Raw genomic sequence first — 24,256 nt, 5'->3', positions numbered from 1 at the left:
TCCATTGCGGAAGGTCTGTGCATAAACCCCCTGAGGGAATTGAGCCTGAGAGGTGGCCCTGCCCCGATCTCAGCACCAGAACATAATCTCATACTGAATAGCAGCCCTGCCCCCGCCAAAAGCCCTGAGGCTGGAAGCAGCATTTGAATCTCAGACCACAAACACGGGCTGGGAGGATCAGGAGGTGAGGTGGGTGTGAGGAAAATATTCAGAGGTCAAGTTACTGGCTGGGAAAATGCCCAGAAAAGGGAAAAGAAATAAGACTATAGAAGGTTACTTTCTTGGCGAACAGGCATTTCCTCCCTTCCTTTCTGATGAGGAAGAACAATGCTTACCATCAGGCAAAGACACAGAAATCAAGGCTTCTGTGTCCCAGCCCACCCAATGGGCTCAGGCCATGGAAGAGCTCAAAAAGAATTTTGAAAATCAAGTTAGAGAGGTGGAGGAAAAGCTGGGAAGAGAAATGAGAGACATGAAGTCAAAGCATGAACAGCAGATCAGCTCCCTGCTAAGGGAGACCCAAAAAAATGTTGAAGAAATTAACACCTTGAAAACTAGCCTAACTCAATTGGCAAAAGAGGTTCAAAAAGCCAATGAGGAGAAGAATGCTTTCAAAAGCAGAATTAGCCAAATGGAAAAGGAGATTCAAAAGCTCACTGAAGAAAATAGTTCTTTCAAAATTAGAATGGCACAGATGGAGGCTAATGACTTTATGCAAAACCAAGAAATCACAGAACAAAGAGAGAAGAATGGAAAAATGGAAGATAATGTGAAATATCTCATTGGAAAAACAACAGACCTGGAAAATAGATCCAGGAGAGACAATTTAAAAATTATGGGACTACCTGAAAGCCATGATCAAAAGAAGAGCCTAGACATCATCTTTCATGAAATTATCAAGGAAAACTGCCCTGAGATTCTAGAACCAGAGGGCAAAATAAATATTCAAGGAATCCACAGAACACCGCCTGAAAGAGATCCAAAAAGAGAAACTCCTAGGAACATTGTGGCCAAATTCCAGAGTTCCCAGGTCAAGGAGAAAATACTGCAGGCAGCTAGAAAGAAACAATTCAAGTATTGTGGAAATACAATCAGGATAACACAAGATCTAGCAGCCTCTACATTAAGGGATCAAAGGGCATGGAACAGTATATTCCAGAAGTCAAAGGAACTAGGACTAAAACCAAGAATCACCTACCCAGCAAAACTGACTATAATACTTCAGGGGAAAAAATGGTCTTTCAATGAAATAGAGGATTTTCAAGTATTCTTGATGAAAAGACCAGAGCTGAAAAGAAAATTTGACTTTCAAACACAAGAATGAAGAGAACCATGAAAAGGTGAACAGCAAAGTGAAGTCATAAGGGACTTACTAAAGCTGAACTGTTTACATTCCTACATGGAAAGACAATATTTGTAACTCTTGAAACATTTCAGTATCTGGGTACTGGGTGGGATTACACATGCACACACGCTCACATACATAGAGACAGAGTGCACAGAGTGAATTGAATAGGATGGGATCATATCTTTAAAACAAAATGAAATCAAGCAGTGAGAAAGAAATATATTGGGAGGAGAAAGGGAGAAATTGAATGGGGCAGGTTATCTCTCATAAAAGAGGCAATCAAAAGACTCATTAGTGGAGGGATAAAGAGGGGAGGTGAGAGAAAAACATGAAGTCTACTCTCATCACATTCCACTAAAGAAAAGAATAAAGTGCACACTCATTTTGGTAGGCAAACCTATCTCACAATACAGGAAAGTGGGGGATAAGGGGACAAGCAGGGTGGGGGGGATGATAGAAGGGAGGGCATGAGGAGGAGAGTGCAATTCGAGGTCGACACTCATGGGGAGGGATAGGATCAAAAGAGAATAGAAGTAATGGGGGACAGGATAGGATGGAGGGAAATATAGTTAGTCCTATACAACACAACTATTATGGAAGTCATTTGCAAAACTACACAGATATGGCCTATATTGAATTGCTTGCCTTCCAAAGGGGAGGGGTGGGGAGGGAGGGAGGAAGAGAAGTTGGAACTCAAAGTGTTAGGATCAACTGTAGAGTAATGTTCTTGCCACTAGGAAATAAGAAAAACAGGTAAAGGGGTATAGAAAGCTATCTGCCCCTACAGGACAAAAGAGAAGATGGAGACAAGGGCAGTGAGGGATGATAGAAGAGAGAGCAAATTGGTCATAGGGGCAATTAGAATGCTTGGTGTTTGGGGGGGGAGGGGAGAAAAGGGGAGAAAATTTGTAACCCAAAATTTTGTGAAAATGAATGTTAAAAGTTAAATAAATAAATTTAATAATATAAAAAAAAAAACATTCATTTTCACAAAATTTTGGGGCTCCAAATTTTCTCCCCCCTTGTCCCCTCCCCCCACCCCAAAACACCGAGCATTCTAATTGCCCCCATCTCCACTCCGCTCTCTTCTCCATCATTCCTCTCTGCCCTTGTCTCCATCCTCTCCTCTGTCCTGTTGGGCCAAATAACTTTCTATACCCCTTTACCTGTATTTCTTATTTCCTAGCTGCAAGAACAGTACTTGACAGTTATTCGTAAAACTTTGAGTTGCAACTTCTTTTCGTCACTCCCTCCCCTCCCCCTCCCTTTGGAAGGCAAGCAATTCAATATAGGCCAAATCTGTATAGTTTTGCAAATGACTTCCATAATAGTCGTGTTATATAAGACTAACTATATTTCCCTCCATCCTATCCTGCTTCCAATTGCTTCTATTCTCTCTTTTGATCCTGTCCCTCCCTGTGAGTGTCGACCTCAAATTTTACCCTCTTCCCCATGCCCTCCCTTCCATCGTCCCCCCCACCCTCTTTATCAGCTTGTCCCCCACCTTCCTGTATTGTAAGATAGGTTTTCATACCAAAATGAATGTGCATTTTATTTCTTCCTTTAGTGGAATGTGATGAGAGTAAACTTCATGTTTTTCTCTCACCTCCCCTCTTTTTCCCCAAACTAAAAAAAATCTTTTGCTTGCCTCTTTTATGAGAGATAATTTGCCCCATTCCATTTCTCCCTTTCTCCTCCCATATATTTCTGTCTCACTGGTTGATTTCATTTTTTTTAAGATATGATCCCATGTTATCCAATTCACTCTGCGCACTCTGTCTCTATGAGTGTGTGCGTGTGCATGTGCATGTGTGTAATCCCACCAAGTACCCAGATACTGAATAGTCTCAAGAGTTACTAATATTATCTTTCCATGTAGGTATGTAAACAGTTCAACTTTTATAAGTCCCTTATGACTTCTCTTTGCTGTTTACCTTTTCATGCTTCTCTTCATTCTTGTGTTTGAAAGTCAAATTTTCTTTTCAGCACTGGTCTTTTCATCAAGAATGCTTGAAAGTCCTCTGTTTCATTTAAAGACCATTTTTCCCCCTGAAGTATTATACTCAGTTTTTCTGGGTAGGTGATTCTTGGTTTTAGTCCTAATTCCTTTGACTTCTGGAATATCCTATTCCATGCCCTTTGATCCCTTAATGTAGAAGCTGCTAGATCTTGTGTTATCCTGATTGTATTTCCACAGTACTTGAATTGTTTCTTTCTAGCTGCTTGCAATATTTTCTCCTTGACCTGGGAATTCTGGAATTTGGCCACAATATTCCTAGGAGTTTGTCTTTTTTCATCTTTTTCGGGTGGTGATCGGTGGATTCTTTCAATAATTATTTTGCCTTCTGGTTCTAGAATATCAGGGCAGTTTTCCTTGATAATTTCATGAAAGATGATGTCTAGGCTCTTTTTTTGATCATGGCTTTCAGGTAGGGCCATAATTTTTAAATTGTCTCTCCTGCATCTATTTTCCAGGTCAGTTGTTTTTCCAATGAGATATTTCACATTATCTTCCATTTTTTCATTCTTTTGGTTTTGTTTTGTGATTTCTTGGTTTCTCATAAAGTCATTAGCCTCCATCTGTTCCATTCTAATTTTGAAAGAACTATTTTCTTCAGTGAGATTTTGGATCTCCTTTTCCATTTGGCTAATTCTACTTTTGAAAGCATTCTTCTCCTCATTGGCTTCTTGAATCTCCTTTGCCAATTGAGTTAGCCTATTCTTCAGGGTGTTATTTTCTTCCGCATTTTTTTGGGTCTCCTTTAGCAGGGTGCTGATTTGTTGTTCATACTTAGCTTGCAAGTCTTTTATTGCTCTTCCCAGTTTTTCCTCCACCTCTCTAACATGATTTTGAAAATTGTTTGGGATCTTTACGACCTTTTCCCAGAACTGATCCCATTGAGTGGGCTGGGATGTAGAAGCACTGACTTCCGTGTCTTCCCCTGATGGTGAGCACTGCTCTTCCTCATCAGAAGGGAGGGGAGAGAAACCTGCTCACCAGGAAAGTAACCCTCATTAGTCTTGGTTTTTTTCCCTTTTCTGTGCATTTTCCCAGCCAGTAACTTGAGCTCTGAATATTCTCCTCACACCCACCTCGCCTCTGGATTCTCCCAGCCAGTGCTTGGTGTCTGAGACTCAAATGCTGCTTCCCAGCCCCAGGGCTTTGGGTGGGGGCAGGGCCGCCTCATGGGCTGAGTTCCCTCAGGGGGTTTATGCGGAGACCTTCAACAATGGATTCAGGCTTCTGCCTGCTTGGGGAGCCCCGGTCTGCTCCCGCCTCCGCTGTTGCCTCCCAAGGGGGCCTGAGTATGGGGGCACCCCACTCCCTTCTCGACCCACCAAAGAGACCTTCTCACCGACACCCGTCACCTGTGGGTGGAGGTACCCGCACGGCCGCTGGAGATCCCGTCCCTGAAGTCCGCTCGGATCTGTTCCTCTCGGTGCCGGGGCCGGTGCAGCGCTGGCCTGGGCTTCTCGTCCGCAGCGCGACGGACCTTTTGAGAGAGGTTTGCAGGTCCCCCTGGAACAGAAATCTTATCCGCTCCACTATTTTGTGGCTTCTCCTGCTCCCGAATTTATTGGAGGATCGTTACTACAGATATTTCATGGGCTGTGGATTCGGAGCTAGCATATTTGTGTGTTTCTACTCTGCCATCTTGGCTCCGCCCCCCCGATATATCAATTTTATTAGCTTTTTTCATAAAAGCAGCTATTGGTTTTATTTATTAATTCTATAGTTTTCTTCATTTCAATTTGACTCATGTCTCCTTTGGTTTTCAGTATTTCTAATTTGATATTTATTTCTGGATTTCAATTTTTTCTTTTTGTAGCTTTTTCAGCTGCTTGGCCAAATCATTGATCTCCTCTTTCTCTATTTTATTTATGTCGACATTCAGAGATATAAATCTTTCCCTAAGAACTGCTTGTGCAGTATCTCATAAGATTTGATAGATTGACTGATTATTGTCATTCTCTTAAATGAAGTCGTCGATTGCTTCTATGATTTTTTCTTTAACCTACTCCTTCTTTATGATTTAATTATTAAGTTTCCAATTGTTTTTTGGTTTATCATCCCATGGTCTTTTTTTACACATAATTTTTATTGCATTATGATCTGAGAAGTATGCACTGACTAACCCTGCCTTTCTGCACGGAATTGTGAGATTTTTATGTCCTAGTACATGGTCAATTTTTGTATATGGAGCATGTACTGCTGAGGAAAAGGTATATTCCTTCTTATTCCCATTACAGTTTCTCCAGAGATCTATCAAATGTACGTTATCCAGAGTTTTATTTACCTCCTTAACCTCTTTCTTATTGATTTTGAGGTTAGATTTATCAAGTTCAGAGAGGGGGAGATTGAGGTCCCCCGCTAGTGTAGTTTTGCTGTCTATTTCTTCCTGCAAGTCCCTCAACCCCTCCTCTAAGAATTTGGATGCTATACCATTTGAAGCATACATGTTTAGTAATGATTTTGCTTCATTGTCTATCGTGCCTTTTAGCAGAATATATTTTCCTTCCTTATGTCTTGATTGGATCTCTTTCTGCTTTTGCTTTGTCTGAGATTAGGATTCCTACTCCTGCTTTTCTTACATGAGCTGAAGCACCATATGTTCTTCTCCAACCTTTTACCTTCACCCTGTGTGTATTCCCCCGTTTCAAATGTGTTTTTTGTAAACAACATGTTGTTGGGTTATACCTTTTGATCCATTCTCCTCTCTGTCTCCGTGTTATGGGGTAGTTCATTCCATTCGTATTCACAGATACGATTACAATCTGTGTATTTCCCTCCATTTTCTTTCCCACCATTTGTGCTTTTCGTTTTCCCATCTCCTTTCCCCACTCAATAGTTTTCATTTTTCACCACCACCTCCTGCAGCCTTCTCTTCCTTATTTTAGCCTCCTCCCCTTTACTCCCCTTTATTTTTGCTGCTTCTTCCCTCCTTTTAAGTTTCCCTTCTTCTCTCTATCCCCTTCCCCTCCTACTGCCTATAGAGGTAGTTAGAATTATATATTTAATTAAGTTTATCATTCCTTCTTTGAATCAAATCACATGAGAGTACCTCTCAAACAATACTCCTCTCCCTCCTCCCTTTCCCTCTACAATAATTTTGTATTTCATCTTGTGATATAATTTATCATTTTCTTCTTCCTCCTTTCATACCTCCTGTTACAATCCTTAAGCATGCTTAAATCATATTTTTATCATCACATCACTTACTTTATACCCATTCCCTCTATGTACATTCCTTTTGTATTTCATAATAGGTATACGATTCTCAATATTGACAGGTATCATCTTCCCTTATAGAGAGGTAAACAGTTTGCCCAAATTGAGTAACAAGTTTTTGTTTTTTCCCTCTGCTTACCTTTTTGTGACTCCTGAGACTTGCATTTGGAGATCAAATTTTCTATTAAGTTCTAGAGCTTTTGTCAGGAATGTCTGGAAATCCCTTACTCCTCTCATTGACCATCTGCTTGTCTGAAATGTTATGCTGTACTTTGCTGGTTACTTGAGCCTTGGTTGTAGTCCCAGTTCCTTTGACTTACACAAAATCATATTCCTATTCCTTCGATCTTTTAATGTAGAAGCTGCGAGGTCCTGTGTGATCCTGACTGTAGCTTCTTGGTATTTGAGTGGTTTCTCTTTGGCTGCCTGTGATATTTTCTCCTTCACTTGATAATGTTGGAATATGTTGGGCTTTTGAGTTTGGTATCCCTTTCAGAAGGTGAATGGTGGAATCTTTCGATGACTGTTTTACATTCTGGATATAGCACTTGTGGGCAATTTTCCTTGATGATTGCCTGGAAGATATTGTCCAGAATCTTTTTTTTTTCATCGTGGCTTTCTGGCAGGCCAATTATTCTTAAATTTTCTCTCCTGGATCTATTTTCCAGGTCAGTTGTTGTTCCAATTAGATATTTTACATTTTCTTCTATCTTTTCATTCTTTAGATTTTTTTTGACTGATTCTTGCTGTCTCATAGAGTCATTAGTTTCTACCTGCCCAGTTCTTATCTTTATCAAATTGTTTTCTTCAGTTAACTTTTGCATCTCCTTTTCCATCTGTCCAATTATTCCTTTTAAGGAATTATTTTCTCCAGTTAGTTCTTGGACTTCCTTGTCCATTTGTTCAATTTTCCTTTTTAAAGAGATGTTCTCATCAGTGAATTCTGTTTCATACTTTTAAAATCATTGGCCAGTTTTTCTGCTATTTCCTTCTTCAACTGTTCCAGGAGAACTGTCTGTGCATGTGAGGAGTTCATGGTCCCTTCTGAAGTTTCAGATGGGAGTACAGTCTCACTACTGGACTCTGGTTTTCTTTGGTCCTTGTCCCCATAGAAGCAGTCTTTTGGGTTTTTTTGCCCTTGTTTTGCTTTTTCCTGTTCGTGATAGCGATTGTGTTTTGTGGCTTCTGGTTCTTTCAGTTAGAAGCCATAGGACTTGGTGTTGAGCTGACCTGGTGTGAAAAAGTTAAGGGCAGATGCCTTTTTATCTTTTTGGTTTTTGTTTCCCTGGATCAGTCCTGGGGCTAGCTTGTGAAGCATGGGGGAGAGGTGACCTGGTCCTGGAGGATCCCCTCAACTCAGCTGAGGCAAAGGAAACCTCAGGGCTTGGTGATCCTGGCTGCCCTATTGTCTTCTCGTTTCCACTGGAACACTGAGGAACACCTATAACCTAGTCGGAGTTTGCACTCCTCCTGGGGCTCCTCTCCTAGTGCTGAGGTATACCTGGGTCCTAGCGTGATTTTCCACTGCCATGTGACCCCTCTCCTTCAGGTTTGCCTCTGCCACCGTAGGAGGGATCTCCTTTAGCTATTTTCTTAGCCTCAGGTTTTATGAGACTATTTGCCCTCTCTGCTTTTCCCACTGATCCAGGATTTTTCTAGGGAAGTATTTTATGGTTCTTTGAGGTCATGAAGGGGGAAGAGAGAGCATTTACTGATCTCTCTGCCATCCCGGCTCCTGGGAGTTCAGGTAGGTGACTTACAGATGTTTAGTCTGGAGGCTAAAAGTCTGAGGAGCTGCTGTGGCTGATGTCTGATGATCAAAGGCTTTCACTCACTTGGCTCTGTTGGTCTCTCACCCTGGGCTACTGCTCCAATGTTCTGCTGGCTGCTGCCTCAGGTCTCCCAAAGGATGTTCTTAACCTTGATTGTGCCATCAAATATGAGTGCTACATTTTTATGATTAAGAATAGTGACAATCCTTTCATGATGTAACATCTTCACATCTTGTCTTCTCTTTTCCTTTATTTATCCTCAAGTAATCAATCAGGCACTTATTAACCTCCTAATATGTGTCAGGCACTGGGTTCACATATAATCATGGTTGAAAGAAAATGTAAAAAATTTCTAGCCTCAAGAAATTTTTATTCTATTGGTGGAAGGTGAGAGAATCATATATAAACGTGTCGAAACAGTCACATACGCCAAAGAAAAATCAGATAAATATGTGGTAGGTTGGTTAGGGACTAACCTTGAGGAAATAGATTAAGATATCATGTAGAAGGTGGTACTTGTCATTTTCCTTTTCCAACCTGTTAATTAATGTAATGGGACTGGGATGGTAGCTCAGAGTAATTTTAATTTGCATTTCTCTAATTAAAGTTGATTTAGACCATTTTTTCATGTGACTATAGATAATTTTAATCACTTTATCTGAAAACTGACTGTTCATATCTTTTGATCCTTTATATTTTGCAGAATGGCTTATTTCTATAAATTTGACTCAGTTCTCTATATATTTGAGAAATGATGTCTTCATTAGAAAAAAATTACATTTTTTCACAGTACTGATTGCAATGTTTTTTCCCTCCATCCTCTTTTTATCTGTTAATCTTGCCTCTCCTTTTACCTTGTCCATTCTGAAGTGTTTTGCTTCTGAATTTTAACCCCCAATCCATGTTCACCTCTATCAGTCCCTTTCCACTATTTTAATCCATTTACCTTTCTACTTTCCTTATAATAAGATGGATTTCTATATCCAACTGAGTGTGTATATTACTCCCCCTTTGAACCAATTCTGATGAGAGAAAGGTTCAAGTGCTTCCCCTTACCTCCTCTACCTTCTCTACAAAAAAAAAATTTCATGCTTTTTTTTTTAACAAGAGGGTTTTTACTGGGTCACGGGTCAGATTCACAGTTGGTAGGAGATGGTATGAGATGAGTAATTATCTGAGAGCTTCGGAGGATCTAAGGGTCATTGGAAAGCTGAGTCTTGGTGTTGACAATGGGTACAGGCACACGAACATCCTGTATTGTCTCTAGTGACACCATCAGTATCAAACTGTACCAGCTACACTTCTGATTTGCCTAGCTGACCCAAGTTGGAAATGTCAAAAGTGCTACTTGTAGCTGCTGTGTCCACCTCACCACTTCCATGTTTTTGTAGCCTTAGGTTATCTAAGATCTTACTGACTGTCTTTGCTTAACAACGGCAGTTTGATATGTACTCCTGTTCGAAATTCAGTTCCCAAATTAGAAGCGCAAGTCAGGATGTAACCCAAACGCTCATTCCACAGGAACTCCCAGTCATGTTCTTGGGTTAGATGTTCCACCTCCTTGAGCCCCCGGCAGAATATCTCAAACACTGTTTTCATGTTGCCACCCTTCTCCATTGAGATGACCCATGTATGATTTGTCTCATTCACCCAGATCAAGAAGATTTTTTCATTGTTGTGCCAGATTCCTCCAGCATCTGGACAGTCCCGGGCCATTCCTGTTGCTGTCAGCAAAGGAGATACAGGGATGTCAAATAGGAAGTGTTCATCAATAAGTTGCTGTTGCTCAGCCTCAGTCATCTCACTGAGTCGTTAATATTGTCCAGCCAGGGCACTCCGCAGGCCACTCTGTGCATCCACTACAACTCGTTCCACCTCCTGTCACTCAACCCTTGTACAGGCAGGAAGTAGACTGAGTCCCCTGATGCTTCGGCCAGTCTGGACTCCTGAGGATAATACATACCTCTCATCAAAGTGACAAGCTCGGATCTTACTGACATCCAAGTCTGTGGTATGCTTCATTGTTTGAGGATCATAGCCATTATGTCTTTTTTGGATCACTGGGTCAAAAAGCTCAACAAATATCTCGTAGGTGTCTTCATCTCCAGCTAGCATGCCAACAGTCTTGATGAGAGTGTGACCCGGGTTGTGCGCACCAGTCTGGATACGCGGGTCTATTGTCCATCCTGGGGGCGTGTTCTTGTCACAGAGTCAGGCATAAACAACTGGAGTTACGTGACTAGCCATGGAGTTCTTATGTTTTCGAAGGTCAGGGTATTATGCACGGGGTGGGTATAGACTTCTTTGCTTGCCAGAGGCTCGTAATAGTTCGGGACGGAGCAGATACCCAGCAGCCAGAGACCCTTTGCAGGCCACAGTAAGAAGCCTGAGTCCTGGGCAGGCAGAGAATAATCTGGAGAAGGAACTAGCTATGGTGTGGTGTCCAGGTACTCGATCTGGGAGTTAGAGCTGGAGCTGGGGCCCAAAGCGAACCAGAGGCTGAAAACTAGATCTGTAGCTGAAAGGGGGCCAGGGATGGGCGAGAAACGATGTTGGAGCAGAAGGCTTTTCTCCAGTCTTGTATTTGAAAGTCAAATTTTGCATTCAGCTATCATCTTCTCATCAAGAATCCTTTCAAGACAATTATTGCGTTACTCATACTGTGACTCCATCATACTTGACCTATTTCTTTCGGACTACCTGTAGTATTCTCTCCTTGATCTAAGAGTGCTGGGATTTGGCCATAGTATTCCCCAAAGTTTTCATTTTGGAGTCTTTTCCCAGAGGTAATCTGTGGATTCTTTCACTTTCTGTTTTACCCTGTGGTTCTAGGATAAAAGGCTAGGTATTTTCATATAATTTCTTAAAATATGATGTACAGAATCTTTTCTTTTTTCATCCTGGCTTTCAGGTAGGCCAATGATTCTTAGGTTATCATTTCTGAGTTTATTTCCAGGTGTAACAGTAACTTAAAGAGAAAGACCTTTCTCATTAATTAATAGGCTCATTTGATCTGTTTAAATCACCTGGAAGCCTAGGTCACATGTGGTGGGAGGAGCTTGCTCAAGAGTCAGAACACGAAGACTGGAACAGAATCAGGAGGAAGTGAGTGGGAACAGGTCAGAGGGGAAAGAACACAGGCGAACTGACACAGGTCAACCTGACACATTGTGACAATTGAGAATGAGAAGCCCCTGACTGGGGGAGGGGAGCTTTCAGAATGGCGCTGCCCCCTGCTGTGATCACGTTTATTAACTTCTTGGTCACCATGATGGATTTTGCTTTCTGATTATGGGATTTGGCTTTCTAGTGTTTAAATAAATGTTTTTCTTATGCTTTCTATATGGAGTGTCTTTCATACTTGGAGACTGAGAACTACGCTGGCACATTCATAGTCACCAGTAGTGGTGTGAATATTGCCTTGGCGATACACCAGGTCACTCATTTTTTGCAATGAAATTTCACACTTTCTTCTATTTTTTTCATTTTTGAGTTTTCTTTCTTTCTTGATGTTTTGTAGAGTTATTAACTTAATTTCCTGAATTCAAGTTTTCAGTGAACTTTCGCACTCTCTTTTCATTTGGCCAATTCTACTTTTTAAGGAATTGTTTTTGTACATTTTTTTAAATTTTTGTACTTTCTTTTCTAAACTGTTGTTTTTTTCATCATTCTCTCGCATCCCTCTTAATTCTTTTCTTATTTTTCTTCTTTTGTCTTATTTGATTATTTTCAATCCTGTTTGAGCTCTTCTAAGAATTCTTTTTGTACCTGAAGCCAACTCAAAATTTTCTTTCAGGTTTCACATGTAGGCATTTAGACATGTTGTCTTGTTCTTACTTTGTGCTTTGATCTTCCCTGTCACGATAGTATTTTCAATGTCAGATTTTAAAAATGATTTTCCAGCCTATTTTGTGAGCTTCAGATTTCGGGTCTGCTCCTCATGCAGAAAGGGCGCTATTCTGAGCTTCTTACACCAGGGATGTGGGACCTTGCTATTGTACTGTTGTGATGGGAGCTCAAGACATCACATATGCACTGCTCTGCTGTAATCCTTCTCTCTGGATTGCACCTAAACCATGGGGCCTAGCCACTGGTTTGCTGCACCAGGGCATCAGGATGCCTGTCGGTGGCCTATTGTGCTGGAATTTGGGGTCCTTAACCACTGACCTTCTCTTTGAATCAGGACCTCTTTCACTGGATTGTCTGATCTTGGTCTTCTGTTGATCTGCCCAGACGACACCTGCACTAGGTTGTGCTTCCCTTCTTACCCAAGTGAGACAGACCTTTCCTGTTGACCTTCTAAGTTGCCTTGGGTTCAAAACTTATTTTTACCCAGTCCTTTCGTTGGTCTTCTCATTTAAGAATTCATTTAAAGTTATTATTTATAGCTATTCGTACTTGAATTTGGGGGGTTTAGGTATAGTACTGGCTTAGTTTGTTAAAGCTTTTTATTTAAAGAAAGCTGAAAGCTTCATTCAAATCTCCCGTATTGTAGAGCGGTCTCCAAAGTTCTTTACAGAGAGGTCAATTAGTACATATATTGTCTATTTCTTTACCCAGTATCTGATCTCCTTGAAAGCACTGCAATGATTGAGTTTTGATTTTGGCCAGGCCTTTGATTTTTTTAAATTACTCTTCCCTCCTACTCTTCATACACTGAAGTTTTTGTAAATGTAAATGACACCAGGCAGTTTCCTAAGAACCATCCCAAATGTGCATGTACACATCAAGCTTTCTCAGAATTTACTTTAAAATGTTTTCATCACAATGATTTTCACAACAGCAGAATTAATTTCCGCATAAATTTTCTCAGTATTAGCCAACTCTTCAAATCCAGTCAGACTTTCCTACTCTTTTAATAGCGGATCATTTAGTATACCTTGAAGAAACCTTCATATTCCTTGGCTGTCTACTTCCTTACTCTAGCAAGAAAAATGGAAGAATTAACCTGCTTTCATGGATTACCAAGTCCTTTGGTGGAGAAGCCTGGGCCACAAACCCAGTTACCTTCCTACCTCAGTACAGAGAACAAATATAGGTTCTAGAGAAAGAAAAAATACTTGATGTTAGTTGGTCCAACTTTTTTCTTCCTAAAATGAGGAAAATGAGCCCAAGGGAGTAGAAGTGCCCCGCTCAATATTAAACAAGCAATAAATATTAGAATAAAAATTTGTACTCTGCTCGTCTGACGCCGAAGTACATGGGCTTTTCAGCTTGCCACCATTCAATATATGGACAGCTATTATTTGCAGAGGAAGAGAAAGATTCTGTTTTTTCCTTTGTGTAATGATCAATTTCTTTGGAATGTAGAAAGCCACTCGTTCTCATTGTGTGAGACTCATTAAACATAAGTGAGTAGGAAGGGTCATGGATAGGAGGAGAATTTAATTTAATTTTCTTTTTCTAGAATTTCCTTAAGAATTCAAATCAATTTCACTAGCAGGTATATAGAAGACTTTCCCCCCTGTTTATCAAAATCAGGGCAGCATTTTCTCTTCCCCAATTTAGCGTACCCCACCCATGTTTCTTGTTTTTTCTTTCAAATGTCACTCACAGTTGATCATCAATCACATCAGTCAGTTCAGACATATTCTCCTGTTCCTATGAATACAATTGCTTTTGTCCAAGTCATATGAATTCATCAATGTTAGCTATGTTCTCTTTTACTATGTATTATTTCTCACATTGTGAATCTACTTTCTATGGGTAAATTTCCTCCCTGTCATTTTTAATGCAAAGATCATTCTATTTGAAAGCAAAACTATCAGGAAAACAATACTAGACTAGCTAGGTCTTCTCATGATATCAGTAGTCACTGTCCCACCCAGCACAAGCATTGAGGTTATTATTTCTTTTATATTTCATTTTCTCATGAAAGCTCTCTTATTTCAACCTAAGATCACACTAATTTCTAAGATGGTCCTAAAGATCCAAGCATGATTTTCAATATAAAGTACAATTCCTAAGTCTAGAGATTAATTTTTCAAATTGCTGAAGCATTTTGCTAACGGGGAACTGCTCAGGACTTTTAAGAGGACATTTGTAGGGCCATTGGGAATTTTGCCTTGAGGTTTTCATTGTTATTTTTTGGAACAAGTCTATAGAAATGTATATGCATGGACAATACACTTCATTTGCAAAGGTGAGAGACACAGTATGTAGTTTCTTTTTTTGTTGTTATTTTTAAATTAATTTATTTAAGTTTTCAACATTCATTTCCACAAAATTTTGAGTTCCAAATTTTCTCCCCACTTCTCCCCTTCCCCACCCCAAAATGCCGAGCATTCTACTTACTCCTATCACCAATCTGCCCTTCCTTCTATCTTTCCTCCCTTCCCTTATCCCCATCTTCTTGTTTGTCCTGTAGGGCAAGATAAATGTCTATACCCCATTAAATGTCTTTCCTGTTTCCTAGTTGTATGCAAGAACAATGCTCAACAATTTTTCCTAAAACTTTGAGTTCCAACTTCTCTTCCTCCCACCCTCCCCACCCATCCCATTCGGGAAGGCAAGCAATTCAATATATACCATATCTGTGTAATTTTGCAAATGACTTCCATAATAGTCATGTTGTGTAAGACTGATTATATTTCCCCCTATCTTATCCTGCTACACATTTATTCTGTTCTCTCCTTTGACCTTGTCCCTCTCCAAGAGTGTTGACTTCTAATTGCTCCCTCCTCCCATTGCCCTCCTTTCCATCATGCTCCTGACCCTGCTTATCCCCTCCTACCCCACTTTCCTGTGTTGTCAGATATGTTTTCATACCAAAATGAGTGTGCATTTTATTCCTTCCTTTAGTCGAATGTGATGAGAATAAGCTTCATGTTTTTTTCTCACCTCCCCCTTTTTCCCTCCACTGAAAAGTCTTTTACCTGCCTCTTTTATGAGAGATAATTTGCCCCATACCATTTCTCCTTTTCTGCTCCCAATATATTTCTCTCTCACTCATAAATTTAATTTTTAAGATATGATCCCATCCTATTCAACTTACCCTGTGCTCTCTGTCTCTGTGTGTGTGTGTGTGTGTGTAATCACACCAACTGCTCAAATACTGAAAAAAGTTTCAAGAGTTACAAATATTGCCTTTTCACGTAGGAGTGGAAATAGTTGAAATTTAGTAAGTCCGTTATGAGTACTCTTTTCTGTTTACCTTTTCATTCTTCCCTTGATCCCTGTGTTTGAAAGTCAAATTTTCTGTTCGGCTCTGGTCTTTTCAAGAATAATTGAAACTTCTCTATTTCTTTGAAAGCCCATTTTTCTACTGAAGAATAATATTCAGTGGTGCTAGGTAAGTGATTCATCGTTTTAGCCCTAATTTCTTTGACGTCTGGAATATCATATTCCATGCCCTTTGATCCCTTAATGTAGAAGCTGCTGGATCGTGTGTTATCCTCCTTGTATTTCCACAATACTTGAATTGTTTCTTTCTCGCTGCTTGCAATATTTTCTCCTTGACCTGGGAATTTTGGAATTTCACCACCATGCCCCTAGGAGGTTTTTTTTTTTGGATCTCTTTCAGGAGGTGATTGGTGGATTCTTTCAAGATTTATTTTACCTCCTAGTTCTAGAATACGAGGGCAGTTTTCCTTGATAATTTCATGAAAGATGATGTCTAGGCTCTTTCCTTGATCATGGCTTTCAGGTAGTCCCATAATTTTTAAATTGTCTCTCCTGGATCTATTTTCCAGGTCAGTTGTTTTTCCAATGAGATGTTTCACATTTTCTTCCATTTTTCCATTATATTGGATTTGTTTTGTGATTTCTTGGTTTCTTATAAAGTCATTACCCTCCATCTTTTCCATTCTAATTTTTAAACAATTGTTTTCTTCAGTGAGTTTTTGAACCTTCTTTTCCATTTGGCTAGTTCTGCTTTTGAAAGCATTCTTCTCCTCATTGGCTTTTTGAACCTCTTTTGCTAATTGTGTTAGTCTATTTTGAAAGGTGTTATTCTCGTCAGCATTTTTTGGGTCTCCTTTAGCAAGGTGTTGACCTGCTTTTCATGATTTTCTTGCATCTTCTCTCATTTGTCTTCCCAATTTTTCCTCCACCCCTCTTACTTGATTTTTCAAAATCCTTTTTGAGCTCTTCCATGGCCTGAGACCATTGGATATTTATTTTAGATGTCTGGGATACATAAGTCTTGACTTTTATATCTTTCCCTGATAGCAAGCATTGTTCTTCCTCATCTGAAAGGATGGGAGGAGATACCTGTTCACCAAGAAAGTAACCATCTGTAGTCTTATTTTTTTTCCTTTTTTGGGCATTTTCCCAACCAGTTACTTGACTTTTGGGTCCTTTGTCAAGAGTTGGGTATACTCTGGGAATCTGTAAGATCTCAGTTCCTCCAAGGTGGCACAATCAAGTGTGTACCCTGGCCTGGGTGCAGGAAAAGATTTTTTTGTGACCAGAATCTCCACAGTCACCTGACCTCCAGTTTCACCACTCCAGCACTGGGTGCTGAGATCCAGATAAGGTGCATGGGCAAGGCTGCCATTCAGTGTGAGATAAAAATCAACTCCCTCAGGGTCTCTACACAGAGCTGAGGAAAGAATCAACTACTCAGTGCCCCCAAGGTTTTTTTTGTTCCTACAATGGATGTGGGCTGCTATAGGGGCTGCTGTGGGAAGTGCTTTCCACCTGCCCAATGTAGTCTCTGTGACCTTTGTCTAAGGCCAGATCTATGGGAATGTCCTTCTCCTTTCCTGGCCAGCTGAAAAAACCCTGTCACTGACCTTTGGCACCTGTGAGTTGAGGGATCTGAGCACCACTGCTACTGTGCCTGGAGATACCCTCCTGAGGGCTGCCTACGAGCTGCACACTGGGAATTCAAGGCTGGGCTGGTATCCGTTACACATCTGGTGCAACAGAGATTTCCTTTCTGGTCACCCTGGTCTGGCAATCTCCTCCACTCTGTTGTTCTCCACTTCTGCTGTTCCAGAATTTGTTGACAGTCCCTCTTTACAGGTATTTTATGGGCTTGCCTGGCCCTGCCCGGACCAGCCCAGCTCTGGCTATGGCTAGTTCTCTTACAGGTTCTGGGGGACTTTCTCCTGGCTGTAGAAGGCTATGCCATGCCTGACGGGGCAGTGTGGTTCATTCAATCCAATCTCGATTCGACCAGCAATTATTTTGTTCCTACCAGGTGCCAGTTCGGGGATAGGACCTGGGAGACAGACAAAAGGAAACAGTTTCTACTCTCGAAGCAGCTCAAGAGAGAAAATGGAAGCCAGAGTACTCTGGACAACATCCCAGACAGAATGGCAGGCCAGCCTTTCCTGGTGGATCTCTAATGACAACGATACAGTATGCAATTTCTGTTCTTCTCTGCATTATACACCTATTCTTTTCTGAGAACTGCTAATTTTTTTTCCTTTTTCCATCTTTTCCTTTTTTCCAACCCTTCCTCCCTCCTTTCCTATCTTCCTTCCACTTTTCCTTTTTACTCCTTCCTCCTTTTTCTTTTCTTTTTTCTTTTCCTCTTCTCTTCCTTACTTCTTTCTTTTTCTCTCTTTTACATTTTCCTTCCTTCCATTGTGTTCTGCCTTTTATTCTCTTCCTGGCCAGTGACTGTTATGTTAAGCCTCTCCTCTGACCCAAATTAGGAAGTGGGAGAAGTTCCACTAGAGTTTTTGTATTTGTCACCAAGGGGTGTACTGAACTAAGAGCAATATATTAATTCCTTATGTAGCCTTCTCTATTTTTTGCTTAAAAGATAATGGGTCTTTAATTCAGATGCAATTAAGTCAGTTGATTAAAGCTGGAAAGGAAAAACTGCTGACACAAATTTTTGTTTGCCTAGAAGGGAAAGAAAAAACATTAGATGATGATAGTCACCATCACCTCTCTCAGGTGTCAGATTTGTGGAACATTAGCATCAAGGAATGAATGTTGCACCCTTGCTGACTATCATTTCCTTATTGCATCGAAGTAAACTTTCTCTGAGAACTTCTAAATTGATTGGAAATTTGTTGGTGAATTTCCAATGTTGAATGTAATGTGTAGAATAGCCTTGGTACAATGCTGAGTTAAAATCTTTTAAGGATGGATTCTGTACTCCCAACTTGTCTGGACCAAGTTGCTTCTATGTGATCCTTTGGATCTGTCGATATTTCCTCCTGCTGATTACTCATCTACATGCAATATGGCTTTGAATCTCCACATCAGATCTTCTACGATTCCAAGTAGATGATGAATATATTTCTGTAATGCCAAGGGAGACAATGGCAGCCATGAATATCCCAGCACAATTTTGTATCTAGAAATACAACAGACTCTCCACATGGAAGACAAAACCAAAGCATTTATTCAGACTCCAGGAAGTCAAATACATCACAGTAACAAAAATCTGTACTCTACAAGAATGTAGATGACAACACAATTCCCAAACTTTCTCCCTTCCAGGCTTCCCACAAATCAGTTTCATTAAGCAAATCAAAAGCAAGCTTTCATTCATGCTAGCCAAGTGCCTGCTTGCCTGAAACCTTCCTAGCTCTGAGTGTTCTCTGCTCAAATTTTCTCTCATTTTTGCTATAGTTCTTCTTCTTCCGGTTCCACTCTTCCTGCTCCACCCCTTCAGCAAACTCCTCCCACCATCTACTCCATGTGACTCAAATTGATGTGACGTAGGCTTCCATGTGACCAAAACAGTTCACATGGGCCTTTTAATGAATGGGAAAGATTATCTCTTTTAAATTACCATTACATGGAGACAAGATGGCGGAGTAGAAAGATACACATAAGCTAGCTCCAAACCCACAGCCCATAAATTACCTGTAAAGAAGAACTCCCAACAAATTCTGGAGCAGCAGAAGCCACAGAACAATGGAGGGGAGGAGATTTCTGTTCCAGAGAGACCTGAAAAACTGACCAGAAAGGTCCATCGCGCACCGGACCTGGAGCAGAGACCAGCCCTGCCTTGGCCACGTGGCACCGAGAGGAGAAGATCCGAGCAGGCTTCAGGGACAGAATCTCCAGCGGCTGCGCAGGAGCAATGAAAGAGTCTTTTTGGGTGGCCAAGAGGGGAGTGGGGTTTCCCCATAACTCAGGGCCCCTCCGGAGGCAGCAGTGGAGGCGGCAGTAGACAGGGGCTCCCAAAGCAGGCAGCAGCTGGGATCCATTGTTGAATGTCTCCGCATAAACCCCATGAGGGAACTGATCCCCGTGTGGCAGCCCTGCCCTCACTTAAGAACCTGAACTTCATCTCAAATTGAATAGCAGCCCCACCCCTCCCCAAAGCCCTGAGGCTGGGAAGCAGCATTTGAATCTCAGAACCCCAAGAGCTATCTGGGAGAATCTGGAGGGGAGGTGGGTGTGGAGAGGAAGCTCAGAAGTCAAGTCACTGGCTAGGAAAATGCCCAGAAAAGGGGAAAAAATAAGACTATAGAAGGTTATTTTCTTGGATAACAGATATCTCCTCTCTTCCTTTCAGATAAGGAAGAACAATGCCTACAATCAGGGAAAGAAATAAACCTCAAGTCTTCTGTATCCCAAGCAGACAAAATAAATATTCAATGGGCTCAGGCCATGGAAGAACTCAAAAAGGATTTTGAAAATCAAGTTAGAGAGGTGGAGGAAAAACTGGGTAGAGAAATGAGAGAGTTGCAAGAAAAGCATGAAAAGCAGGTCAAAACCTTGTTAAAGGAGACTCAAAAAAATGCTGAAAAAAATACCACCTTGAAAAATAGGCTAACTCAATTGTCAAAAGAGGTTGAAAAAGCCAATGAGGAGAAGAATGCTTTCAAAACCAGAGTTAGCAACATGGAAAAGGAGGTTCAAAAGCTCACTGAAGAAAATGCTTCTTTCAAAATTAGAATGGAACAGATGGAGGCTAATGACTTTATGAGAAACCAAGAAATCACAAAACAAAAGCAAAAGAATGAAAAAATGGAAGATAATGTGAAATATCTCAACGGAAAAACAACTGACCTGGAAAATTGATCCAGGAGAGACAATTTAAAAATTATGGGACTACCTGGAAGCCATGATCAAAAAAAGAGCATAGATATCTTTCATGAAGTTATCAAGGAAAACTGCCCTGAGATTCTAGAACCAGAGGCCAAAATAAATATTCAACGTATCCACAGAACACCGCCTAAAAGAGATCCAAAAAGAGAAACTCCTAGGAACATTGTGGCCAAATTTCAGAGTTCCCTGGTCAAGGAGAAAATATTGCAAGCAGCTAGAAAGAAACAATTCAAGTATTGTGGAAATACAATCAGGATAACACAAGATCTAGCAGCTTCTACATTAAGGGATTGAAGGGCGTGGAATAGGATATTCCAGAAGTCAAAGGAAATAGGACCAAAACCAAGAATCACCTACCCAGCAAAACTGAGTATAATACTTCAGGGGGAAAATGGTCTTTAAATGAAACAGAGGACTTTCAAGCATTCTTGATGAAAAGACTAGAGCTGAAAAGAAAATTTGACTTTCAAACACAAGAATGAAGAGAAGCATGAAAAGGTGAACAGCCAAGAGAAGTCATAAGGGACTTACTAAAGTTGAACTGTTTACATTCCTACATGGAAAGACAATATTTGTAACTCTGGAAACTTTTCAGTATCTGGGTAGTGGGTGGGAATACACACACAGACACACACACACACTCACACACACACACACACACATAGAGGCAGATCACAGGGTGAATTGAATAGGATGGGATCATATCTTAAAAAAATGAAATTCAGTGGTGAGAGAGAAATATATGGGAGGAGAAAGGGAGAAATGGAATTGGTCAAATTGTCTCTCAAAAAAGAACCAAGCATAAGACTTTTTAGTGGAGGGAAAAAGAGGGGAGGTGAGAGAAAACGTAAAATTTACTCTTATCATATTCGAGTAAAGGAAGGAATAAAATGCACACTCATTTTGGTATGAAAACCTTTCTTACAATACAGAAAAGTGGGGGAGAAGGGGATAAACAGGGTGGGGGGGATGATGGAAGGTAGGGCAACGGGAGGAGGGAGCAATTTGAAGTCAACACTCTTCGGGAGGGATAGGATCAAAAGAGAGAATAGAAACAATGAGGGTCAGGATAGGATGGAGGGAAATATAGTTAGTCTTAAAGAACACGACTGTTATTGAAGTCCCTTGCAAAACTACACAGATATGGCCTATATTGAATTGCTTGCCTTCCAAAGGGAAGGGGTGGGGAGGGAGGGATGAGGAGAAGTTGGAACTCAAAGTTTTAGGAACAACTGTAGAGTATTGTTCTTGCATACTACTAGGAAATAAGAAATACAGGCAATGGGGTATAGAATGTTATCTGGCCCTACTGGACAAAAGAGAAGATGGGGACAAGGGAAGGGATTGATGGCAGAAGAGAGGGCAGACTGGTGATAGGGGCAATTAGAATGCTCGGTGTTTTGGGGTAGGGGGAGGGGAGAAATGCGGAAAAATTCGGAACCCAAGATTTTGTGAAAATGTATGTTAAAAGTTAAATTAATTAATTAATTTAAAAGAAACATCCCAGAGAAAATATTTGGACGAATGAAAAAAAAAAAGAAATGTAAAATTATCATTCAGGACTCCTTCAAACAGCACCATGCCTTGGTGCTTCAAGTATCACCTCTCCAGACCTGATAGCAGTAACTATATTATTGCTAATACTTACTTTATGTTTTTCTAAACTGGAAAGACTTACATGAATTGATACAAAGTGAAATGAGTGGAACCAAGTGAACATTGCGTATAGCAACAGCAATATTGTACGATAATCATCTTTGAATAGCTTGACTATTCTCAGCATTACAATGATCTAAGACAGTTCTGAAGGACTCATGATGGAAAATGCCGTTCATCTCTGCAGAAAAAAACGGATGGAGTCTAAATCCAAATCAAAGCATACTTTTATTCTGCTTTATTTTTCTTGGGGTTTTTTGTCTGTTTTCTTTCACAACACGAATGACCTTGAAATATGTTTTGCATGACTGCACATGTATACCCTATTTCAAATTGCCTGCTTGCTCAATGTGGGGAGAGAAGAGGAGGGATAGAGGAGGAAATCTGTAACTCAAAAGGTATTTTAAAAATTTTTAAATTTGTTTTAAACATATAATTGGAAAAAGATTTTTGATTATTTTATGTTTTGATCTCAGTACATGCTTGTGCGTCTTGGGTGTGTTTAATATTCTTTTTGTGTAGAGGAAATAAACAGCTGTTCTATTACTGAAAAAAAAAGATTCCAATTATATGGGGCCCCAAGATCTTTTGTATTAATTGAATAGGTTGGTTAGGCAACTAGTATCAACAAAACATTAACAGGAATAACAGAAGATAAGCATTTAAAACAATATCTCAGGGTAGGGCTTGAGCACAAGCACTCCATCACTCCCCCTCAAAGAAATGGGGCCCAAAATCTTGAGATAAGGGACAAATTTCTCTTCTTCCATAGCGACTTTCTGCTAGAATTGGAAATAGAGCTGTCTCTGTCCCAAGAGGTCCCATTACAGGGATCAATTTCTCCCCTGGTATCTGGAGTTTCCTCGACACTCTTGATTCTCCTGTTCTGATTCTGCCTGAGAAGCCACCCACAGATTCATTCTCTTGCTACATTTTTCTTCTTTTCATAAGCTAAATTAACAACAGCTATTACTTCTATGATTTGAGACTTTCTAGCTTGCTCTTTTATAGGAAATTTAGAATGCTTCAGCATAAAAACTTTTTATGCAAACTAGCCAATTCACTTTCCTTCTGAGTATTCTTTTCTAGCCACTTGCACCTGCTTTTACATATTATTCTATAGTTTGTTAACAATGCCCACTCTCTTCTACGTACCTCTGCCATTTCTTTCCCTGGTTATATTGTTCTTCTTTGCAAACATCTTTCTAGGTCTCTGGGTTCTTCCTTCTGTAGCCCTGGTTCCCTGTTTTTACAGAGCCCTGTGCTTTTAGCCCATTCATTCTCTAGCTAGAGAGGAATAAAGCAAATTCTCCCACCCTGGGAGATCAATTTCTTCCTCCAAAGCCTTCCTGCCTCTAAATAGAGTTCTGATATTTCATGATTCCATCCCTGTTATCAGTGCAATATTTTTACAGTAACTATGGTGGACATGAATAACCCGACACAATTCTGAATCTAAAAACACAACAAATTCTCCACAAGAAAGACTGAATCAAAATATTTTTTCAGATAGCAGAAAGCCAAATATGCAGTAACAATGTAGAGGACAAAACCATCTCCAAGACTTCCCCCTGCTAGTCTCTCCACAAACCAGTTCCATTTAACAAATCACAAGCAGGTTCCCTTAAACAAAATCACAAACAATGTCTTTCACCCATGCTAGCCAGCTGCCTGCTTAAGTGCATCTTTCCTAACTCTGATTGCTCTTTGACTAAATTTCCTCTCATCTCTCCTCTAGCTCCAAGTTTTCCTGTTCCACCATTCCTGCTCCGACCCATGAGCAAACATCTCCGACCACTGGCTTCATGTGACTCAAGCTCATGTAACTTAGGCTTTCATTTGACTGAAACAGATCACATGGGTCTGTTAATGAATGGGGAAGATTATCCCATTTACATTTCAATTACAATTCCCCAAATGTTCGGCAGAATTTTTAGTACTGCTATTTGGGCTAGTCAAGTTCCATGACCTCTTATTATCTGAAAAAGCTTCCCCCCCCCCTTTTTGTCTAGAAAGATCAGTCAATCTACTCAGCATTTGGTATAACTTAAGGAATAGGGATATAAAGTATTTGTGAGAAAGTCAGCAATTACCTTGAGAGTTCATGCCCTTAGTAGATACGAGTGTATTACATTTAATTTGTTCTTATGCAAGGAAGAAGGGGAAGGATAACTTTCATTTAGAGTCATTAGAGAATATATAAAAATATTTAAGATTCAGTTTCCTCAGACATCTACATAAATTGTATGGACATCATTACAGTATTAACGATAAATAAGTGAA

General features: G+C 40.3%; 1 pseudogene; it reads right to left on the bottom strand.

Moving 5' to 3' along the window:
• Positions 1 to 9,549: 9,549 nt before the first annotated feature.
• LOC140516982 (creatine kinase U-type, mitochondrial pseudogene) lies at positions 9,550 to 23,174 on the bottom strand (annotated as a pseudogene).
• Positions 23,175 to 24,256: the final 1,082 nt, after the last annotated feature.

Source organism: Notamacropus eugenii (assembly GCF_028372415.1).
Source record: "Notamacropus eugenii isolate mMacEug1 chromosome Y unlocalized genomic scaffold, mMacEug1.pri_v2 SUPER_Y_unloc_12, whole genome shotgun sequence".
Classification (NCBI taxonomy): domain Eukaryota; kingdom Metazoa; phylum Chordata; class Mammalia; order Diprotodontia; family Macropodidae; genus Notamacropus; species Notamacropus eugenii.
This window is presented reverse-complemented; position numbering and strand designations above follow the sequence as displayed.